This window comes from Jaculus jaculus, chromosome 18, assembly GCF_020740685.1.
Source record: "Jaculus jaculus isolate mJacJac1 chromosome 18, mJacJac1.mat.Y.cur, whole genome shotgun sequence".
NCBI classification, from domain to species: Eukaryota; Metazoa; Chordata; class Mammalia; order Rodentia; family Dipodidae; genus Jaculus; species Jaculus jaculus.
The window spans coordinates 20264339-20288063 of NC_059119.1; the positions used below are offsets into that span (position 1 = coordinate 20264339).

At 47.3% G+C, this 23725-nt stretch overlaps 1 non-coding gene across 1 annotated transcript; it reads right to left on the reverse strand.

Annotated features, from left to right (window-relative positions):
* Positions 1-13694: 13694 nt before the first annotated feature.
* Positions 13695-13825, reverse strand: LOC123455897. The gene has a single exon (XR_006634200.1). It is a non-coding gene; the product is annotated as a small nucleolar RNA SNORA33 (small nucleolar RNA).
* Between the last annotated feature and the right edge of the window lie 9900 nt (positions 13826-23725).

Genomic DNA, 23725 nt, shown 5'->3' on the forward strand with positions numbered 1-23725 from the left:
CTTGCTAAGTAAACACAAGGACCTGAGTTCGATCCCCAGCACCCACATAACAATCTGGGTGCCTGTAACCCCAATGCTGAGGGAGGTGGAGGTAGGATCACTGGAGCCTAGGAGTCAGCAGACTAAACCTGGGGAGCTCCAGGTTCCGTGAGACTCTCAGGGAAATAAGGCAGAAGAGCCATCGAGAAGGATAGCCAACGCCTTACTCTGCTCTACACAAATGCCTGGGGGGCATGTGCATCTGCACACATGTGTGCATCTACCACACACACACAGAGAGAGAGAGAGAGAGAGAGAGAGAAGAATCTGGGACTGGGGAGATGGCTCAGCAGTTAGCTGCACTTCCTGTGCCAGCTTGAGGGCTGAGGTGGGCTGAGACTGCCAGAGTTCGAATCTCCAGATCCCACGTAAACAGCTGAGCGTGGCACATGAACCTCAGAGGAGCAGAGATGCAACACCCTGCAAGTTCCAGAATTAGTAAAGAGTCTCTACAAGGAGTGATGGGCTGGGATACCTGATATTCCGCTCTGGCCACAGTAGGCAAGCAACCCCACTGTCAGCTAGCCATCCTGCTGCAGGCTGGCCACATACAAGCAAATAAATAAATAAATAATGAAGTCAGAATAACTCTTCACCTCTTAAGACTGGAACCTCAAACAGACCAAAAACAACTTATTAAATGTCAAGCACTATAAAAACAAAATCATCATTTCCATCATTTTAATTTTATCATTTTATTTAAATGTAGTCACTCTTTCCATCTCCTCCCATGCTAATGACTGTCCAACCTCTGTAGCCTGTGCTTAGAAGCTCATTTTCTAGATTTCAGCATCTCTTTTTAAACTTAAACATGTCTCGTGAAGCTGCTCATTGCTTCATGGGCTAGAGAGACAGAGAAAGACAGAGAAAGAGAGAGAGAGAGAGAATAGGCATGTTAGGGCTTCCAACCACTGCAAATGAACTCCAAACACATACACCACCTTGTTTATCTGGTTTACATCCTTTGGCTTTTAGTGCCTTAACCACTAAGCTATCTCTCCAGCCTCACAAGGTTTATTTATTAAAGAACATTTCTTTACTCTAAAAGTCTGTTCTGGGTGGGGAGATAGCTTAGTGGATAAAGTGATTGCTGCCTCTTGCAATTACCTTCCCATTGCTGGACAAATATCTGACCAGAAGCAGCTTATGGGATGAAGGGATTTATTTCAGGCTAACAGAATCTAGGGGAAACATCATCAATTGTGGAAGAAGCTGGCTCACTTCTATGGGTCCAAGCGACAGACACCACCAAACAGACATGAAATAGGAATAGCCAGAACTCCAACAGGCTCTTTACACACCCAGTAGGGTTAGACTACAAGATCTGTCCCCAGTGACATCTCCTCCAGCCAGCTTTTGCCTGCTGGACCCTCAAGTAGCAAGCTTAATCACAAATATCTTGCAGTGCTGGAGAAATGGCTTAGTGGTTATGGCACTTGTCTGCAAAGCCAAAGGACCTAGGTTTCGATTCCCCAGGACCCATGTAAGCCAGATGCACAATGGGGCACATGCATCTGGAGTTCAGTTGCAACAGCTGGCAGCTCTGCATGCCCATTCTCTCTTTATCTGCTTCTCTCACTCTCTCTCTGCTTCTCTCTCTCAAATAAAAAAGAAAAACAAAACAACAACAACAAAAACCTTGCTGGGCGTGGTGGTGCATGCCATTAGTCCCAGCTCTTGAGAGGCAGAGATAGGAGGATCACTGTGAGTTCGAGGCTAGCCTGGAACTACAGAAAGAATTTCAAGTCAGCCTGGGCTAGAGTGAGAGCCTATCTAAAAAAACAAAAAACAACAAGGGAAAAACAAACAAACAAACAAAAAAAAAAACAGGCTATGGGGGAGGGCACATGACTCACATTCAAAACTACCACACTGGCCCAGCATGGTGGTGCACTCCTTTAATCCCAGCACTTGGGAGGCAGAAGTAGGAGGATTCTTGAGAGTTCGAGGCCACCCTGAGACTACATAGTGAATTCCAGGTCAGCCTGAGCTAGAGCGAGACCTTATTTCAAAAAATAAAAAGCCCGTTCCTTTCACATAGTTTGGTGTTAAAATACAACTGCTTATCATTCATGGTGGGAAGATGGCTCAGTGGATAAAGCGCTTGCATCACAAGCATGAGAACCTTTGTCATGTGTCCACAGCACTCACGAGCAATGCCAGGCAGGGCCGCATGTGTCCGTAATCCAGCACTGGGAGGTGATTAATTTCTCGAGCCCAATTTGTGAGCTCTGAGTTAAGTGAAAAACCCTGTCTCCAAAGTAATGTTGAAGGCTGCAGAGATGGCTCAGCGGTTAAGACGCTTGCCTGCAAGGTCTAAGGACCCAGGTTCCATCCCCCAGGACCCACATACAACCAGGTGTACAAGGTGGCACATGTGTCTGGAGTTTGCAGTGGGTAGAGGCTCTGGCATGCTCATTCTCTCCCTCTCTCTCAAATAAATAAATAAATAAAATGTTTTTTTTTAAATTAAAAAAAGAAAGCCAGACATGGTGGCACACACCTTTAATCCCAGCACTGGGGAGCCAGAGGTAGGAGGATTGCTGTGAGTTCAAGGCTACTCTGAGACTCCATAGTGAATTCCAGGTCAGCCTGGGCTAGAGCAAGACACAACTTGAAAAAAACAAAACAAAACAAAAAAAGTAATGTTGAGAGAGCAATCATGTAAGACACCACCCAATGTCCATCTTTGGCCTCCATATGCATGTGCAGTCATGAATAATCACACACACACATATGTGTACTCGTACTGAAACATATACATTTACATACACCACACACAAAATTATGAAAATTTGACAAAACGATAGGTAATTTTCATTGAAAGGCTCCAAGCATCATACTGTTAAAACCGGAGTGAGGATCAGATAATATACATTAACGGGCCTGTTGGCAAAGAAAAATAAAAAGTTGGGAACCTTGCTGTGTATTTTCGATGGGCTGGTGTACAGTGTGTTTCCAGGCTAAATTAGTGTGCTTTTAAAACTGCTGCTGTAACTGAAAACTGAAGTGAGTAATTTATGAAGAATAAACATTTATTTAGCTCTGGAAGCTCAGGAGTCCAAGAGCCACTGGAATCTTGTGTGGGGGGCGGGGGAGGGGCTTGTGCTGAGCTCAACATGTCAGGGCGCGTCACGCAGTGAGTCTGCAAGCATGCTGGCTCTGTCTCTCTTCCTCTTCCTATAAAACCACCAATGCCCTGATTAGTTTCAAGACCTACTGTTTTTAAGGGTAATCTTACACAAAACATCTGAATCTATTTGCATCTTAGAAATAAAAATTTTAAGGAGGAGTAGTAAGCTTGGAAAGTTTGATCAAGGTTAAAACAAAAAGCCACTAATGCCATTGTGGGGGCCCCACCCTTGTGGTCTCATTGAATCTTCATTACCTTCTAAAGGCCTCATCTTTAGAAACCACTGATGTATGACTGGGGATGGAAGTCCCAACCCATGACCTTTCAGAGAACACAGTCACACCACAGAGCAGACCCTTGAAGTCCAAACGTTTAGGAATCAGTGGGCTAGTTGGTAGTAAATGAAATCCAGGTGGCCTCTGACTTGAGCTGCAATGGCTTTCTGGCCCCTCTGAGCTGTGGAGACCAGGCCGGGACAGTGGCCAGCAAAGGCTAAGCTCGGGGCTCTATGATGAACCGAGGGATGAGAAGGTGAACTTGGAAGAACGGGGCCCACCCACCACTGGGGTGCAGGCTATAGGAGAGGGCTGGAATCGTGGGGGTTGGGAGGTTGGAATCAGTCTTATCTTTTCTGGGAGACACTGTGTTATTGCGACTCCACGGCAACAAAGGGAAGAAGAGATTTTGCTGTATTGAGAAGGTTGGAACTGGATCATGCAGTAAGTCACAGAATGGCATATAAGGGAGGGCTGTTTGATGCTGGAACCCCAAGAAGGCCCAGGCTGAGCGTGCCGCAGAGGTCTGGCATGCCTTCATGAGAAGATGAGGGGCGGAGGAGTCTCCCAGTACCATAGGGACCCCTGAGGTCAGGCCTTGCAGGAGTTTGACTGTGATTGTTTAAATGTATGGCCGCATAGACTCAGATTTAGCTTGCAACCTCAGCCCCTAGCAGACAGATCTCTGCTAGAGGGGCCATGTCCCTGGGGTGGGGGCAGATCTTGGAGTCCAGCCCTGCTTGGTGTGTTCAGAGCAGTTGGAGCTCTGGCAGTTGGTGCTGTGCCCCCACACACAAGGTAGGGTCTCACTCTGGCCTAGGCTGACCTAGAATTCACTACGTAGTCTCAGGGTGGCCTCGAACTCATGGCGGTCCTCCTACCTCTGCCTCCCGAGTGCTGGGATTAAAGGCATGAGCCACCACGCCCAGCTTTGGTGCTGGTTTTTCTCTCTGTGCTATGCTGATCTGTGAAAGCAAGCAGCGTCTCCTGCCATGGATGGAACTTCCCCTGGCTGTAGCAAGCTGGAAACAAACCCCTTCCTCCTATAAGCTGCTTTGGGTTGGATGCTTGTCTCAGGAACTGGAAGCTGACTGCAGCAGGCCTGAAGGTGGCTGGGATTGCCCTTCCCCACCGGTGCTCCGTGAGGTGCAGGGAGGTGTCGGCCTGGAGGAAAAGAGGTTTCTTGCCAAATAATTTGGAAAAATGCTAGGTAAGTATGTCATACAAGCTACTTTCTGGTTGATTTTTTAAAAATTATTTAGTTATTTGCAAGCAGAGAGAAGAGAATGGGTGCAGCAGAGCCTCTTGCTACTGCAAAAGAACTCCACATGCATGTGGCTTGTCATGCAGCTGGCTGTACATGGGTACTAGGAAATCAAACCCAGGCCATCAGGCCTTGCAAGCAAGCATCTTTGACTGCTGAGCCATTTCTCCAGCCCATACAAGCTGCTGCTTCTTTCTCTCTTTCTTTCTTTCTTTCTTTCTTTCTTTCTTTCTTTCTTTCTTTCTTTCTTTCTTCCTTCCTTCCTTCCTTCCTTCCTTCCTTCCTTCCTTCCTTCCTTTCTTTATTTCTTTCCTTAGAAGAGAGAGAGAGAGAGAGAGAGAGAGAGAGAGAGAGAGAGAGAGAGGGAGATGCAGAGAGAGAAGGGCCTGTGCTTTGTAAACAAACTCAGGATGCATGCACTACTTTGTACATCTGGCTTTACATGGATGTTGGGGAACTGAATCAGGACAGAGAGGCTTTTGTAAGCAAGTGCCTTTAACCATTTAGCCACCTCTCCAGCTCCAAGCTTCTTTCCTATTAGGGCTTCTAACATGGTGGTGCCAGCCATGGATTGCCAGAAATCACGTACGTTTCCCCAAATGACAGACCCTTGATCTGCCATGAATAGGGGAGAGACTCAGGTGGAGTCATTGGAAAGCCTTGGTTCTGGGGCTAGCCTGTCTTAAGAGGAAAGGCCGAATGTTGAGCACGCAGATTTCCTGAGCAAGGCCTCTGGGGGCCAGGCATGAAGAGACAGAGTGGCAGCCATGGTTTACAAGGCCCTGGTGGACAGGAGCCTCCACTGGGGGCTGAGCTGAGCCCAGGGCCCCTCCTCTGCTTTCAGAGACCCCAGAGAGGATGCCGAGCCTGGTAGTGGTCCAGCCAGGCAGCCCAGCACAGCTGCTCGACGCCCTGGCGTTCAGATCTGGGAGCTGCAGGCCAGGCTCACAGAGTTGTAAATAAATCCACAGGGCTCTCCAAGCTCAGCCTTCCTCTTCCAGAAAGCTCCTAACTCCCATCCCCGTCCCCCATGCTCCCGCGGGGGCCCATTCCTAACCCATGTCTCCCCGCACCATGCTTCCTCATGTCTTCCCAAATAGTCACTTTCAAGTTTATGGGGAAGGGTCAGAGCATGGACAGCTCTATGTCAGAGAGCCAGGAGCTCAGGGGACCATGTCCACAGCCGCAGGCACAACAATCGGTGACGTAGAGTGACAAGGAGAAATAAACGGTGACACGGTGGACAGGGACAACTACTTGAGGGTGAGTTGAAGATGTGAACTGCTTGGCCTGGAGGAAGGGACTCTATAGGAGTCGAGAGGAAGGCCTGGCCTGTAGGTGGCCGCAGTAAGGAGGAAAAGATCAGTTTGCTTGGCTAGCTCGCAGATCTGCCCCTGCCCTGCCCTGACTGCTGACTAATGTCTCAGCGATTCCCTAGACTGGGGAAGGGCTGCCGCCAAGGATTCTGGGAGGGTCAGGTCACGGGTCTGGGGTAGGAATGGGAACAAGAGAACTGACTTGCCAGGCATGCTGAGCTTTCAAACAGTAAATCATTGAATCTTCACTACAGCCTGATGGATGAACTATTATGGAAGAGGAGGAGGAGGCCAGAGCTAAGCACTTAACACAGCGATTAATAGAGAACTGGGGGTTGGGGGAGATGGCTTGGTGTTCATGGCTCAAGCTAAACGATCTGGGTTCCATTCTGAGCCCATGTGAAAAGCTGGAAGCTTTCCGGGCTCCTGTAACCCAGCGCGCTGACTCTGATGGTCACACGTGGTTGAAGGGGACAGGAGAACTTCCTAGAAGCTTAGGTGAATGCAGCAAAGGAGAGCAGAGCGAGAATCCAGAGAGAGAGGGCTGGAGAGATGGCTCAGTCATTACAAAGAGTAAGGACCCAGGTTTGATTCCCCAGTACCTACATAAAGCCAGATGCACAAGGTGGTGCATGTATCTAGATTAGTTTTCAGTGGCTAGAGGCCCTGGTATGCCCATTCTCATTCTCTCTCTCTCTCTCTCTCTCTCTCTCTCTCTCTCCCCCTCTTCTGTCTCTATCTCTCTTTCCCTCTACCTCTGCCTCTTTCCCCATCTGTGAGAGGAAGGAAGGAAAGAAGGAAGGAAGGAAGGGAATACAGAAGAGGAAACCCTGCCTCAAATGAGTTTGACAGGTAAGAAGCAACCTGAAAATTGTCCTCTGACCTCTCACATGCAGATACATCATGGCACACACAAAAAATAATAAAATAAAAATTTTCACAAAGACAGAACAGATTTGATCACTGGCATTCTACCTCCCAAGCCCTCATCCTTAACTGTTCTTTCTGCCTCTCTGGTTACAACCCCAATGATGGCAAAGAAATTTCTAGTACTTTCCTGCAATGTATCCATTCTGTCTAGGCCTACACTCTTGTTATCAGACCCAGTTTCCCTGGGAAGGTCATCTTAAATGGACCCAAAGTCAATTCGCAAAGGCATTCACCCATGGTTTCTTCACCCATGTGGTAGATCTTGCTTCTGGCCATCAGACATTTCCATCTGCTCGTGGACACTAGGAAGGCCCTTCTCTGGAGTTAAATATGACCTGTCTGTGGTTGGACAAGTGTTAATAGCTCTTGGTACTACTTGCAGGTGCGGCCTCATTGGAAGTCTTCCAATCATTGGGGTGTGCTTTCGAAGGGGAGATTGGACCTCTGGCTCTCCCTCCCAGCTCTGATGAGGTGAGAGACACACACTTCTGTCACAGTGGGCTGTCTCACCACAGACCCAAATGCAGTGAAGCCAGCCAATCACAAGCTGAAGCCTCCAAGGCTGTGAGTCAAAATGAACCTTTCCTCCTTTTCTAAATTTATTTTTTATGAGAAAGAATGAGAGAAAATTGGCACTCAAGGGCCTCTAGTCACTGAAATTGAACTGCAGACACATATGCCACCTTATGTGCATGGGCAACCTTGCTCTTGCATCACCTTGTGCATTTGGTTTACATGGGTTCTGAGGAGTCAAGCCTGGGTCCTTAGGCTTAGCAAGCAAGTGCCTTAACTGCTAAGCCGTCTCTCCAGCCCCTTTTAAGTTAAAATATTTCAGGGTTTTTTTTTTTTTTTTTGAGGGGGGCAGTAACGGAAAGCTAACATATCAAGTGACTTCCTTTGACCAATGAAAAGTAAGAAGATGTTTTAAAGGCAATGTGACATTTATTTCTCCTGTGTCTAGATGAAGCTTGACTTGGCCTGGAGCCACAAGCTATAAGGATTAGCAAGGCTCCTTGCTGACAGGCGAGAAGCAAGTAACACAAATAAGAAAAAAAAAATCCTTCGTTGTGGGAGACACAGATATTTGGGGATTCTTTGTTACTGCAGCAAAACCAAACCTATTCTGGCTGAATCACGTCTCACTGAGCAAGCTAGTCTGCTCAAGGCCAGTGATAATCTAGCCCCTTCCAAGTCTTCCCTAAACTCAATTGCCCCAATTTTTTTCTGCTGTGCCTCCAACTTGTTGACTTCTCAGCTGGTCTTTTCTCTGAGCCTCATGGCCCAGTGATAATGGAACGGGATCATCCAGTAGCACTTTGCAAAGCCTTTCTCCTAAGTGTGCCATCCAGTGACACACCCCGGTCATACGAAGTCAGCAAGCAAGCAAGGCGGCCTTCCCCCGGCTTCCATTCTGACCTGCCTCTTTCTAATTCCTTTGTGCTTTCAGTTAACGGGCCTCAAGATTCTGAGCGATAGTGATTTAGCCGAGATTGGTTTTTAGTTTAGTTTGTTTGTTTGTTTTGGGCACGGGTGTGTGTAGCAGTGGTATGGTATATGTGTGTGTGTGCGCAGATGTGTGAGCCCTATGCGCTCACCGATGGAGGCCAGAGGAGAATGCTGGGGTGCCCTCTCTATTGTTCTCCCTCCTTGTTTCCTTCAGACAGAGTCTTCATTAAAACCTGAAGCTTCCATGGCTCGCTGACCAATGAGCCTCAGAAAGTTTCCTATCTCCATCCCCCAGGACTGGGGTTACAGGCATGCATGGCCATGCCCAGCTTTTTAAAAAATATATTTTATTTATTTGTTTGTTTGTTTGAGAGAGACAGAGAAAGAGGTAGAGAGAGAGAGAGAGAGAGAGAGAGAGAGAAAGAGAGAGAGAGAGCATGGGTGTTCCAGGGCCTCCAGCTACTGCAAACAAATTCCACACGCATGCGCCCCCTTGTGCATCTGGCTTACGTGGGTCCTGGGGAATTGAACCCGGGTACTTTGGCTTTGCAGGCAGATGCCTTAACCACTAAGCCATCTTCTTTAGCGCCATGCCCAGCTTTTTATGTGGGTGCTGGGGCTTGAACTCAGAGGCCCTCATGCTAGTGAATCAAGTTATTTTGCCCTCAGAGCATCTCCCTGGGTCCCTAGACTTCGATTATTTTTATTTTTTTGTTTGTTTTTTCAAGTTAAGGTCTCGCTCTAGTCCAGGCTGACCTGGAATTCATTGTGTAATCTCAGGGTGGCTTTGAACTCTCAGTGATCCTCCTAACCTCTGCCTCCCGAGTGCTGGCATCAAAGGCATGTGCCACCATGCCCAGCTTGACTTATGATTTTTATTTTGACACTTCTGCTGGGTGACTGCAGGCAAGCTCCTCATAACTTCTATTAGCCTGGCTTCTCAAATGAAAGCAGGAAATAATAAGATAAAATACATAAAAATTGCCAGGGGTGGTGGTGCACGCCTTTCATCCCAGCACTCGGGAGGCAGAGGTAGGAGGATTACAGTGAATTCGAGGCCACCCTGAGACTCCATAGTGAATTCCAGGTCAGCCTGAGCCAGAGTGAGACTCTACCTCAAAAAACAAACAAACAAATACATAAAAATCTATCTTGATAATAGATTTTTCTTGTTTCTTTTTTACTGAGATAAGGTCTTATGTAGCCCAGGCTGTCCTCAAACTAGCTATGTATGTTAGAATCCTCTTAAACTCCTAACCTTCCTGACCCCATGTCCTGAAGGCTGAGATTATAGACACGCGCCCCCACACCATGTCTATGTGGTGCTGGGGTACGACCCAAAGCCGCATGCCAGGCAAGAACTCTACCCACTGAGCCACACCTCCAGTTCTAGAGAGTTCTTAAGTGGTTTTTGTTTTTTTTTTTGAGGCAAGCCCAACAGGCTGACCTTTTTTATGCCAGAGAGTGAATGAGTGAGAGAGAGAGAGAGAGAGAGAGAGAGAGAGAGAGAGAGAGAGAGAATGAGAGAATTGGTGCGCCAGGGCCTCCAGCCACTGTAATTGAACTCCAGATGTGTGCGCCCCCTTGTGTGCATGCAGGACCTTGAGCGCTTGCATAACCTTGCACATCTGGCTTATGTGGGACCTAGAGAGTCAAACATGGGTCCTTAGGCTTCACAGGCCTTAACCGCTAAGCCTTCTCTCCAGCCCTGGAGATAGTTTTAAGAATTAGGTAAAGGGGGGGGATTGCTGGAGAGCTGGCTCAGCCGTAAAAGGTGATTGCTTGCAAAACCTGATGGGGGGGAACACATCCCTGATACTGAAAACTTAAAACAGGGATAGTCATGAGCCCTAGGGGTGTAACATCTGCTGTCTTGAAAAATGTATATAGTATGCTTATCAAACTGCCTAGTAAGCACTTCTCTTAATATTTATACCCTTATATTAATGCTACTCTCACTTTGGGTAGAGAATCTTCTCTTTTCAGATGGCAGTGACTTTGGATGACTCAGAAGGTATCATAGTGCTGGAAAGAAGTAGCTGGAGTACTGAGTAACTTCTCAATCACAACTTCCAAGGCTCCAAGTCTAAGGCAGAAGAGGTGGTGGAAAGAATGTAAGAGCCAAAGGAAGGGTAGGACTCTGTACAACATGCTCCCTCAGACATAAAATGGCCTGGATATCCATGACCTCACAGTGCCTGACAATACCTACACAAGACCATCATAAGAGGAGGAAAAGATCATGACATCAAAATAAAAGAGAGACTGACTGAGATGGGGAGGGGATATGATGGAGAATGGAATTTCAAAGGGGAAAATCAGTGGGGGGGAAGGAGGGTATTACCATGGGATACTTTTTATAAACATGGAAAATGTTAATAAAAATTGAGAGGAAAAAAAAACCTGATGGCTTGGGTTAGATTCCCTAGTACCCACGTAAAGCCAAATGCACAAATAGGTGCATGCATCTGAAATTTGTTTGCAGTGGCAGGAAGTCCTGGTGTGCACATATTCTCTCTCTCTCTCTCTCTCTCATATAAAAAAATGAAATAGTTAGGCTAGGTGTCATGTCCAGCACTACCATGGTGTCTGATGGGCCTCACAGATGCCATTTTTCTTCATTTTCTCCCCACTCCAACCTCCTTCAAGGTCACACATGAGGGGAAGAGAAGTCCTTTCTGAAATGAGCCCCCAGACAGCTCCAGTGCTTTTGCTGGGCCTCAGTCTCGAGACCTGGGCCAGCCAGGGCACCTTTGAACCCCAGTTCCAGGACACAGCTGTCTGAGCCTCCTTCGCCACCACAGGGGCTGCCCCATGGGACTGGGAGACAGGGAGGGGGACTGCAGGCTGCAGATGTTCAGAGCTCAGAGAAGGCTGCTGAGCTAATCCCAAGGCCGCTGGTGAGGCTGGGCCAGAGCTCAGAAGTCAGCTTTCAAGGGGCCTCCACTGCCCGCCATGGCCTGCGGCTGGTCTCGAGTTTCCCAGGCCCCCCCAGCTCAGGAACAGCTGTGCGGTTTCCCCTCCCTGCTTCCGACTTTCCTCTTCCCCCAAAAGGAGTCAGGGAGACAGCCAGGGGTCTGGACAGAATCCAGAGGCTCCAGCCATTCAGCCCAGTTCACTGGGGAGCCGGGGGCTCAGGCACCTGGGGTTTCTTGGGCCTTTCAACTGTCAGGCATTTCCTACTACTCACTTGGCCAGAAACTTCTGTCCCAGCTTTGATGTGTGGAGCTTTTACCACTCTGTGGTTCTTTGGCTGGTTGGGCCTCCCAGGACAGCTTCTCCCAGCCTGGTAGGGTGCAACCTGGCTCTGAGTGGGGAGAAGCTCTTGGCTTAAGGCAAACCTCACCTACAAGCCATTTCAACTTCCTGTTGCCTGCAGGTCCCAAATGGTCCTCTCATCGTCCTTCCCCGGGTATTAGTCCCACAACTGTCTTTTCCTTGTCCCCGTCACGCCCTTCTATGCATGAATTCACTGTCATTTCCCGAGTGTTACAGGGAAAACATATTTGGTTTTATCCACAACCACTTTGCTTTTGCTCTTCGATTAATGGACCAAAAAAGGGCAATAAAAAAAATCTCCACTTGTTCATGGACAAATATGAAGTCAAAGTAGGATGGGAACCCAGCATGACTGACCCTTGGGTCGCCAGAGCAGGTGGGCCGCTGTGCGATTCCCCACGTGGACACTGAGCCCCGCTGGGCCGTGGCTGTGGGCCACTTCAGCAGACCAGACTGTGTTTGGCAGAAAGAGAGAGAGAGAGAATGTGACAGCCAGCACCAAGGATGCCCGCCCGCTGCGCTGGCTCTCCTCAGCTTCACAGCAGTGAGCTCACACACAGCACGTGATCTTCGTGTCCGGCTTCTCGCACTGAGCCTGATGTCTTCAAGGTTCATTTATGGGATGGTGTGTGCAAGCACTTTGTGCCTTTTCCGTGGCTGTATACCATTCCATCGCATGTGAACACCACAATTTGTCTGCTCGCGGTGATGAACACAGGGCTCTTTCATTGGCCCTGTTACTTATTTATATATTTATTTTGATTTTTTTTTTTTTTTTTTTTTTTTGGTTTTGTGAGGTAGGGTCTCCCTGTAGCCCAGGCTGACCTGGAATTCACTATGTAGTCTCAGGGTGGCCTCAAACTTATTGTGAGCCTCCTACCTTTGCCTCCCGAGTGCTGGGATTAAAGGCGTGCGCCACCACGCCTGGCTTTGGTGGCCCTGTTTTGAAATGGAAGTCTTTGGAAACCTGGAGTAAGGCTGATTATCACTGCTCAACCCTTTGGGAAATGGCATAGCCTATCCACACTCTTCCTAACCACAGGGTGGCAGGCTGTTTGGAGGACTCTCCCAGCTTACCCAGGCAGCTGTTATGGTTGCCATGGTGGCTTACTGGAGCAGCTGTTGATCACAGTCGGTGGGCTTTAAACAGCACCTCTGAGCTGCCTGTCCTTCATACTCCTAAGCCAGGGCAGAGGCAGAAGAAGATGAGAAGAGGAAAGGAAGGCAGAAGGAGATGAGGGTAAACTTGCAGAAGCTTCTAGATGGTGGTCGAGACTGATAATGTGCAGAGTCTAGTCATGGACCCAATTCCCAGAAGCCACCTGGGCCCTATCAGCTGAATGGACTGGTCTAGATGGGGAAACCGAGTCTGAGGAACAAGCAGCAGCTTGCCCGTGGTTTTGAGAACATCAGCCTAGGCATGGCATGCCTCCTAGGTGGGATCATCCGCCATTCCGCAGGAAACTGACTTTGGTCACACGTGGGGAAGATGGAAGAGTGGGTGCTGGATCTGAGCCCTGAGTACCACCTGGGTCCCACCAGCTGCTCCTGCAGGCCTCTTGTGCCCAGCCTCTCCTCCTTGTTAAAAACAAGCACCTGAGTTCCCCAACAGTTATCTGTGGACCCAAATGAGACGTGAGCTGTGAAGGGTGCTCGCAAGTTGTGAAGCCCTACCATGGGTGTCGTTCCGTCGGCCTGTAAGTCGTAAGAACGTGTACATGTTTGTCCTGCGTTGACATTGTGAGCTGATGTGTCCCCTGTGAAGTTCACGCGTGAGAATCAAGCAGGTCATGATGTTTGTGTTGGGCTGCCTTCATGTAGCTGTCCCGGGCTGCATGTGGCCTGTGGGTCGCGGGTTGGATGACCCTGGGCCAGTGTGTGGAAGCTGATGGAAAATGAACACCCCAACTTTTTTATTTCCCCTACACGCAATTTATGGGCTTCTTCAAGTTTCATTGAACTTAGAGCAAATTACAGTAAATTTTTCATTAAATCTTGTGAAAACACATTACAATTGTAGCCATCTTCAGGGAACTTGATGACCTCAGTTGTCCTTAAAGCTTGTAACAGGACTTCACTGTTGCCAGCTTTTTCTAAATTTCTGCAGAAACACATTCGGATAAGTGGATTAATTGATTGGCTTTACTCCAGCTTTTTTGACTCCCTGAATCCAAGCAGGCTTAGCCCAGCTCAGTCAGTTCTCCTGAAGGGGGGTGGTGTATGACCTGGGGGCAGGGTGTTTACATCTACTTCCCCTGTGCCTGGCTTGGGCTGCTTTGGCCAGCAGCACACTTGAGCCAAACCCCGGTTCCCAGCCGAGCCCCTGCCAAGGGAAAGGGCCGCACCTGATCCACATTAATCTGCCCCGGCCTCGCCATGTTCTGGCTAAATGAAGTGCGTCTCCGGCCAGCAATTCCATCCCCATAAAGTGCACACAGTCTTCAGACCTGTTCCCTCCCACCCACAGCTGTGACTTCCCATCAGACCGGGCAAAGAAAAGTTGTTGGGGACCTCCCACCCTTGGCCACCAAGGCTGTCCTGTGGCTCTGGCTATCCCCAGGCAGTGAGGGGAGGACAGAGGTCTAAACATCTGGACCAAAGACCCAAGCCTCTAAGGAATGCTGAAGTTAGGTCCCTCCCATTCACGCATACATTTACTTGAGCCCCCTCTAAATGCCATGAACTCTTCTAGGCATGCAGAGAAACAGGAGCTAAGCTCCTGCCCTCAGGGAGCTTGCTGTCTAGTGACAGGAGAGAAGTGAGAAATTTATAGAGAAAGTGAATGTATGGAATGCTGGGAAGGGATGAGTGATACTAACGGGGGGAAGGCTGGCACTAGAGCTTAGTGTTAGGGTGCTTGCCTAGTCACTGGGAGGCTCTGGGTTCCGTCCCCAGTAGAGAAGGGGGCACCAGGAATGTGATGGGGAAGAGAGCAAGCTGGGATTCCAACAGGAAGAGGAGGTCCAGGCAGGTGTCCCTGAGCGGATGACAGCTGAGGAGATCCCCAGAGGTCTATTGCCCCAGGACCAGCCTTCAGAGAGCATCGGCACTGGACACTCATTTTCACTTTTCCAAGGGTCTAGAAGACACCAAGCAGACGGCATGGCTCCCGTGGGTGAGGTTAAGGGATCACGTCCTCCCTCCTGGGTGTGTGGAAGTCCTGCCAGGGCCCTGCAGTGATGGTGTGACCCTGAAGAGTTCAGCAGTAGGGACCAGGCAGTGTGACGTCCAGGTCAACACCAAGTATTTGGGTCTCCTTTGTACCAAAATGTTCCCCAGTTGTTAAATTAAAGCAAGCCCCAGCCAGGCATGAAAGGGGTCCTGGGGAGGACTCGTGGGGAGCTGTTAGGCACACATGGGGAAAGTGATGCATGTTTTCTGCCGTGTGTGCTGCTAGAGGTGTGACTATCTTCTCCCAGCACCCTCAGCCCCAGCCCGGCCCTCCCGCCCACACACATTCTCACACCCTGCACACACTGTTCAACAGGTTCACACATCACTCACCTGCCTGGCCACACGAGAACATTCCCCTTACCATCACAGCTCAGAAAGATCCCTGGAGAGATGGCTTTGTGTTTAAGGCACTTGCATGCAAAGCCTAATGACCCATGTTTGACTCTCCAGATCCCACACAAGCCAGATGCACAAAGGTGAGGCAAGTGCAAGGTCGCACATGCCCACTAGATGGCGCAAGCATCTGGAGGTCAATTGCAGTGGCTGAGGCCCTAGCATGCCAAATTTCTCTGTCTTTCTCTCTCCCGATTGATGCTCAGCTTCCTTTCTCCTTTTTTTATTCAGTCTGGGACCCCAGCCCACAGGATGGTGCCATATCCAGGGCTGGTTTCTCCCCTGACTGGCTCCACTAGCTAATCCTTTCTGGAAATACCCTCACAGACATGTCCTGAGGTGTGTCTTCTAGGAGATTACAAATCCAGTCAAGTTGACATTGAGAAATAACCATCCACACTAAACAACATGGAAATTTACCTCTCTGCCATATACACACTCATTAAGGGATTAAAGGTATGCATTACCATGCCTGTCATCACAAAAGGATCTTTTTTGTTTTTCTTTAGAGGTAGGATCTCACTCTATTCACTATGTAGTCTCAGGCTGGCCTTGAACTCACAGCAATACTCCTACCTCTGCCTCCTGAATGCTGGCATTAAAGGTGTGCATCACCTTGTCTGGCTCCTTGTGCGTTTTCTATGGCAGTAGTTCAAGATGGCTGCGCTAATTCCTGCTATCACATCTAGCATCCTGCCAGTAATGAAAAGGGCAAGGGACACAAGGAGTACTCTTCCTTTAGAAAAAACAAACAAACAAACAAACAAACAAACAGGACAATGGGGAGATGGCTCAACAGTTAAGGCCCTTGCCTGCAAAGTCTGACAACCGGGGTTCAGTTCCCCAGTACCCACACAAAGCCAAATGTACAAAGTGGTGCACACATCTGGAGTTTGATTGCAGTGGCTAGAGGCCCTGAGGTACCCATTCTCAATTTCTCTCTCTCTCCTCTCTCTCTCTGCTTGCAAATAAATAAAATATTTTAAGAACAGCTTTATTGAGAGACAATTCATAGATTATTTAAATATGCAAGTAACTATCTTATTGTATTTAGAGTTGCCCAACATCTTCACAGTCAATTTTAGAACATTTTAATTCCCCCCACCGCCAAGAAACGACAAACCCACTATCAGTTATTCATTTCTGCCGAGTCCCTCTCAGCCTTAAGCAGACACTCACTCATTTACTTTCTGCTGCTACCTCTGGACATTTTGTATCAGTGGAATACAATGTGTGACCTTTCATAAATATCCTCCATTTAGCATAGAATTCCAAAAATTCATTAATATTGCAACAAAAGATTCCATTGTTTATGTGAACATTTCATGTCGCAGTTGATGGGCATTTTGGGTGGGTTTTCGCATTTTGGCTATTATGAGCGCTAGTGCAATGAGTAATTTTTTCTGTAGACATATTTTCATTCACTTTGGGTCTGAGCCTATAAATCATGTTACTGGATCAAACTGCTAACTCCATGTTTAACTGTCTAAGAACCTACCACACTTTAAAAAAATATTATTATTGTTGTTGTTGTTGTTGTTATTGTTATTGTTATTTTGGTTTTTCGAGGTAGGGTCTCACTCTAGCTCAGGCTGACCTGGAATTCACTCTGTAGTCTCAGTGTGGCCTCAAACTCATGGTGATCCTCCTACCTCTGCCTCCCAAGTGCTGGGATTAAAGGCATGTGCCACCACATCTGGCAAAAAAAATATTTATTTTTTTGTTTGACACAAAGAAAGAAGGAGGGGGAAAGAGGTGAAGGGGAATGGGCATGCTAGGGCCTCCAGCCACTGCAAACCAACTCCAGATGCATGCGTCACCTTGTGCATCTGGCTTACATGGGTACTGGGGAATTGAACTCTGGCCCTTAGGCTTTGCAGGAAAGTTCCTTAATCACTAAGCTATCTCTCCAGCTCCAAACTTTAAAATAAATTATTTATTTATTTGCAAGCAGAGAGAGAGAGAGAGGAGACAGAGAGAGAATGGACATGCCAAGGCCTCTAGCCATTGCAAACAAACTCCAGATGCATGCGCCACCTTGTGCATCTGGCTTACGTGGGTCCTGGGGAATTGAGCCTAGGTCCTTTGCAGGCTTTGCAGGCAAGTGACTTAACCACTAAGCCATCTCTCCGGCCCCAGCTCCAAACTTTTTTTTTTTTTTTTTTTGGTTTTTCAAGGTAGAGTCTCATTCTAGCTCTTGCTGACCTGGAATTCAGTACGTACTCTCAGGGTGGCCTTGAACCCATAGCAATCCTCCTACCTCTGCCTCCCGAGTGCTGGGATTAAAGGCGTGTGCCACCACGCCTGGCTTCCCAAACTTTTTTTTTTTCACCATCTTTTTTTTTTTTTAATTTATTTATTTAAGAGTGACAGACACAGAGAGAAAGACAGATAGAGGGAGAGAGAGAGAATGGGCGCGCCAGGGCCTCCAGCCACTGCAAACGAACTCCAGACGCGGGTGCCCCCTTGTGCATCTGGCTAACATGGGACCTGGGGAACCGAGCCTCGAACCGGGGTCCTTAGGCTTCACAGGCAAGCGCTTAACCGCTAAGCCATCTCTCCAGCCCCCAAACTGTTTAATTGCACCTTTTTCCATTCTCATCAGCAAAGTAGTTGGGGGTCTGATTTCTCCACATCCTCACCAACATCTGTGTTTTGTAGTACAGTCATTTCACCAGAAGTGAAGTGGTACAGTGCCATGCTATCTCACTGGGGCCTGGCGTGGCAGAACGCTCCGTGGTGTCTCATGGGACTGTTGGCCTGCTGCGTATCTCCTGAACGCTTGCCCACTTTTCAACTGGATCACTCGTTTTTATTGTTCACTTGGAAGTATCTATTGTATATTATGGATATAAATCCTTTCATGTGATTTCCAAAGTTTCTCCTATTCTTTGGGTTGTGATGACATCCTTTGAGGCACAAAGGTTTTTAATTTTCATTTAATCTAATTTGTCTGCTTTTCATTTGTTAAATATGTTTTTGGTGTCATACATAAAACACTTTGGCCTAACTCAAGGACAAATATTTGCTCCTATATTGTCTTCAGAAAGGACTATAGTTTTAGCTCTTATATGTAAGCATCTGTTTGCTGGGTTAATTTTTCTTTTTGAATGTTTTGTTTTTATTTACAAGAGAGAGAGAGAGAAAGGCAGAAACAGGCAGATGAGAGGGAAAGGGGGGAGGGAGGGTGGTCGCGCCAGGGCCTCTAGCCACTGCAAATGAACTGCAGACGTGTGTGCCCCCTTATGCATCAGGCTTATGTGGGTCCTGGAGAATCGAACCTGGGTCCTTAGGCTTCACAGACAAGTGCCTTAACCACTAGGCAATCTCTTCAGCCCAAAGCACTTCTTGTCTCATTGAATTTCCTTGCATGAATGCAAAGCCTTGTTTTTAGACTCTCAATTCTGTTCCTCTGTGACTGAATGTATGTTCGTATCACGTCCTGGTTACAGTTGATTTTTACTGAACTCTGAAACTGGACAACGTGACTCCTCTGGTATTGCTCTTCCTCAAGAGCAGAGTCTCTTGAGTTTTCAGAAGCATTTGAGGATTTTCTTGTCAAACCCTGGAAAAAAATAGTTGATGAGATTTTAATAGCGATTGCGTTGGATCATGTTAGGTGTACTGCCTTCTGTGGGTATTAAGTCACAAAATGTCTTTTCATATATTAAACTAAGTCTCACTCCTTGGGAATGGCATCCACCTTTTTTTCTTATTAAGTAGGAACTTTATATGAACAAATCACGTGTTGGTGCCATCGTTCCCCTCCTCCCCACCCCCACGCCACCAAGCTCAGGGGAGCTGCTGGTATCCACCATGGGTTTGTGGGTTGAAGGAGAGCAGTCAGTCACTGTGGGGGCGGACAGTAACTCTGGATGCTTCCTCCCACCCTGGGGCTCTTACAATCTTTCCGCCCCCTCTTCTGCAAAATTCCCTGAGCCGCGGTGGTGTGCGCTTTAAGTCTACGTCAGTGTTGAGCTCTCAGCAGCGTCTGGATTTCGGCTCTGGTGCCTTTTGAGTGTGATCGCCGTCACCCTGGTGCGGGTTGTTAGGCTCGCCGTGGGAGCAGCACTCTTGCTTAGCTCACCAATCCCTCTGTGCTTTCACCTGAACCTTGGCTGGACAGCCATCTTTTATAAAAAGTATTTTCATTTATTTGCTTGTGGTTGTATGAGAGTAAAAAAAAATGGGTGTGCCAGGGCCTCTAGCTGCTGCAAACTTCAGATGCATGCACCACACTGTGCATCTGGCTTTATGTGGGTACTGAGGAACTGAATCTGGGCCTGCAGGCTTTGTAAACAAGTGTTTTTAACCACTGAGCCATCTCTCCAGACCCCCATCCACACTTTAAAAAAATCATTTATTTATTTCAGAGTTAAAGAGAAAGAGAGAGAGAAAGGAAGGAAAGAAGGAAGGAAGGGAGGAAGGAAGGAAGGAAGGAGAGGGCTGGAGAGATTGCTTAGCGGTTACAGCACTTGCTTATAAAGCCAAAGGACCCAGGTTTGATTCCCCAGAACCCATGTAAGCCAGATGCACAAGGTGGCACATGTGTCTGGAGTTCGTTTGCAGTGGCTGGAGGCCCTGGCGTGCCCATTCTCTCACTCAGTCTCTTCCTTTCTCTAAAATTAATTAATTTCAAAAATAAAGAAAGAAAGAGGCAGACAGAAAGAGAGAGAATGGGCACGCCAGGGCCTCTATCCACTGCAAATGAACTCCAGACCATGCACCATGTTGTGCATCTGGCTCTATGTGGGTACTGGGGACTTGTATTTGGGTCCCTAGGTTTTGCAAGCAAGTGCCTTGACCACTAAACCATCTCTAGCATCCCCCCAACTCTTTTGGTCTGGAGCTCACCAAGTAGGCTAGACAGGCTTACCAGTTAGCCCCAGGAATATGTCTATCTTGGCCTCCCCTGGGCTGAGATTACAAGCATGACCCACCATACCAGCTTTTTTTCCCCCCATGGGTTCTGTGTATTAAGCTGAGCTTCTCAAGCTTGCGAGACCAGAACCTTCTTCACTGATCAATCTCCACTGCTTCTAGGATCCCTTCTGTCTAAAGTCATGAAAAAATAGTATATAAATACAAGGACAGAAGAAGCTTCTACAAACTTAATTTTATACTATTTATTTATTTATTTATGAGAGGGGGTAATTTGATAATGGGTGCTCCAGGGCCTCTAGCTACTGCAAACAAACTCCAGACTCATGTGCCGCCATGTGCATCTGGCTTACGTGGGTACTGGGTAATCGAACCTGAGTCCTTAGGCTTTGCAGGCAAGTGCCTTAATCACTAAGCCATCTCTCCAGCCCTGAAGAAGTTGATTTTATACTATGGAGAATCATAGTTGCTGAGACTAAATGAGAGCCAACTATGTGTGTGTGTGTGTGTGTGTGTGTGTGTGTGTGTGTGTGTGTGTGTAGATATGGCATATTTGTACAAACTCCTGTCAGTGAAGCAGGCTGGCAAAGAAAAACTGTGCAATTGTGAATAGCTCTGCAATTTTCAAGCCCTGCTGGCCTAGAAAAACTAAGAGTTAAAGAAACTCAGCCGGGCGTGGTGGCACACACCTTTAATCCCAGCATTTAGGAACCACCGTGCCCGGCTATGAGTTCAAGGCCATCCTGAGACTACCAAGTAAATTCCAGGTCAGCCTGGGCTAGAGTGAGACCCTACCTCAGAAAAAAAGAAAGAAAGAGAGAGAGAGAAAGAAAGGAAGAAAGAAAGAGGAAAAAGAAAGAAAGAAAGAAAGAAACTCAGACACACAGCCATGTCGTAGGAAGGTTATTTCAGAAAACAGTGCTGCCCTCTACCTCAGGGAAATTGGTATAAATATCTAGTTCAGGAAGAGACTCTATCTCACTTAGAGATAAATAATAACCAAAGAGGACTCAGCTTCTATTAAAATATATTCCAAGCCAGGCATGGTGGGGCACCCCTTTAATCCTAACACTCTGGAGGCAGAAGTGAGAGGATTGACTTGAGTTCGAGGCCACTCTGAGCCTACATGGTGAATTCCAGGTCAGCCTGGGCTAGAGTGAGACCCTACTTTGAAACCTCCCATGCCCCACAAAAGATATTCCAGGCCACACTAGTAATCCTAGCACTAAGGAAGCTGTAGTGGTCTGATTCGGGTGTCCCTCATAAACTTAGGTGTCCTGAATGCTAGGTTCCCAGCTGATAGAGATTTGGGAATTAACGCCTCCTGGAGGGAGTGTATTGTTGGGGGCGGGCTTATGGGTGTTATAACCAGTCTCCCCCTGCCAGTGTTTGGCACATTCTCCTGTTGCTATTGTCCACCTGATGTTGGCCAGGGGATGATGTCCACCCTCTGCTCATGCCATCGTTTGCCCTGCCATCATGAAGCTTCTCTTTGAGTCTATAAGCCAAAATAAACCTGTTGTTTTTTTTTTCTCTCACTGGTGCTTGTCTGTAAAACCTAAGGATCCAAGTTCGATTCCCCAGAACCAATGTAAGCCAGCTACTCATGGTGGCACATGGGTCTTGAGTTCATTTGCAGTGGCTAGAGGCCTTGACGTGACCATTTTCTCTCTCTCTCTGCCTATAAATAAATAAATATTTTAAAACATTTTAAATGTCCATCAAGTTTTATGTGGGTGGCTATGGAATTGAACCCAGGCTGGCAAGTTTGTAAGCAAGTGCCTTTAACTGCTAAGCCATCTCCCCAGTCCCTGAAAGTGTTTTTTTTTTTTTTTAAATATTTATTTATTTACAGACAGAGAGAGAGAGAGTGATTGTGAATGTGAATGAATATCAGAGCCTCTTACAGCTTTTTAAAACATGCTGAGCACCTTTATTTTCTAATGTAACTTGTTTTTAAGCAAATATTTATTTATTTGTTTATTTATTTATTTATTTGCAAACAGAGAGAGAAGAGAATGGTAGCATGAGAGAGAGAGAGAGAGAAAATAAAGAATGGGCACACCAGGACCGTTCTCTTCTGCCACTGCAAATGAACTCTGGATCCACGTGCTACTTTGTGCACCTGATTTTATGTGGGCATTGGAGATTTGAATCCAGGCCTTCAATCCGCAGGCAGTCATCTTTAACTGCTGAACCATCTCTCCGGCTGGATTTGTGTGTGTGTGTGTGTGTGTGTGTGTGTGTGTGTGTGTGTGTGTGTGTGTGATGTTAAACAGAAGGGGTCCTGGGGGCTGTGGAGATGGCTCAGTTGGTTAAGTTCTTATCTTGCAAGTATGAGGACCTTAGTTCAATCCCAGAATTTATGTTTTAAAAAAAGTATAAGTATTAAAAACTACTTTATAAGGATAGCAAAATGTCATCATGTTTGGCAGATAAATGATACTGGTAGAAAAACTACCACTACACAGGTAATGAGGTCTGTGTATATATATAATATATGTTATATATTATATATATATGTATGTATATTTAACATATATATGTTAAAAGCATGTTCATAAGTGTAAACAAAGAAATTACCCTATCACACAAACATTCTACACAGATTCTTAACAGCTGAGGGAAGACCTCACCAGACAGCAGACATAAAATATAAGCTGGAAAAGATCTGGACAAGAATGGAGGAGGAACGCCACATTCCAGAAGTGAATGGCCCCTGGGAGTAGCAAAAGCAATGACCCTGAACACACAGGTGGAGGAAGGGCTGCTTCTTTCACGTCGCAAGTCAAGAAACTCATGTTTGGACCGAACAAAGAACCGCAGAGGCAGACAGCACGGAAGGGACATGAAGAGCCCCCAAAGCCAAGAAAATGGGTTTGTCCAGATACCTAGTAAAGAGGAAAGAGGGGCTGGAGAGATGGCTTAGCCGTTAAGGCACTTGCCTGCAAATCCAAAGGACCTCAGTTCGATTCCCCATTACCCACGTAAGCCAGTGGATGGTATCTCCAGATTCACAAGGGGGCGCATGTGTCTGGAGTTTGTTTGCAGTGAGTGACTGGAGGCCCTAGTGCATCCATTCTCTCTCCCTTCCTCCCTCTCTCTCTCTCTCCCTCTCTCAAGTAAATAAATAAAATTAAAAATATATTTTTTTAAAAAGGAAAGAAATCTGTATTCGTTACTTTCTCATTGCTGTGAACAACTTAAGGAAGGAAAGCATTGATTTTGGCTTGTGTTTTGGGGAGATACCATCCACTGCGTGAGAAAGTCATGGGCCACCAGGAGTGGGAAGCTGGCTCATCACATCACAGAGAAGGAAGAGGAAGTGGGGCGGGGCTATAAAACCTCAGGACTCGCCCCCAGTGACCCACTCCCTCCTGCAAGGCTCTACCTTCTAAAGGCTCCACAGCCATTCCTAACCGCCAGCAGCTGGGAACCAAGAGTTCAAACACATGAGCCTGTGGGTGACATTTTACATTCAAACCACACCAAAACCTAATGAAGGGCTGGAGAGATTGCTTAGCAGATAAGGCACTTGCCTGCAAAGCCTAAGGACCCAGGTTCAACTTCCCAGAATCCATGTAAGACGGCTTCA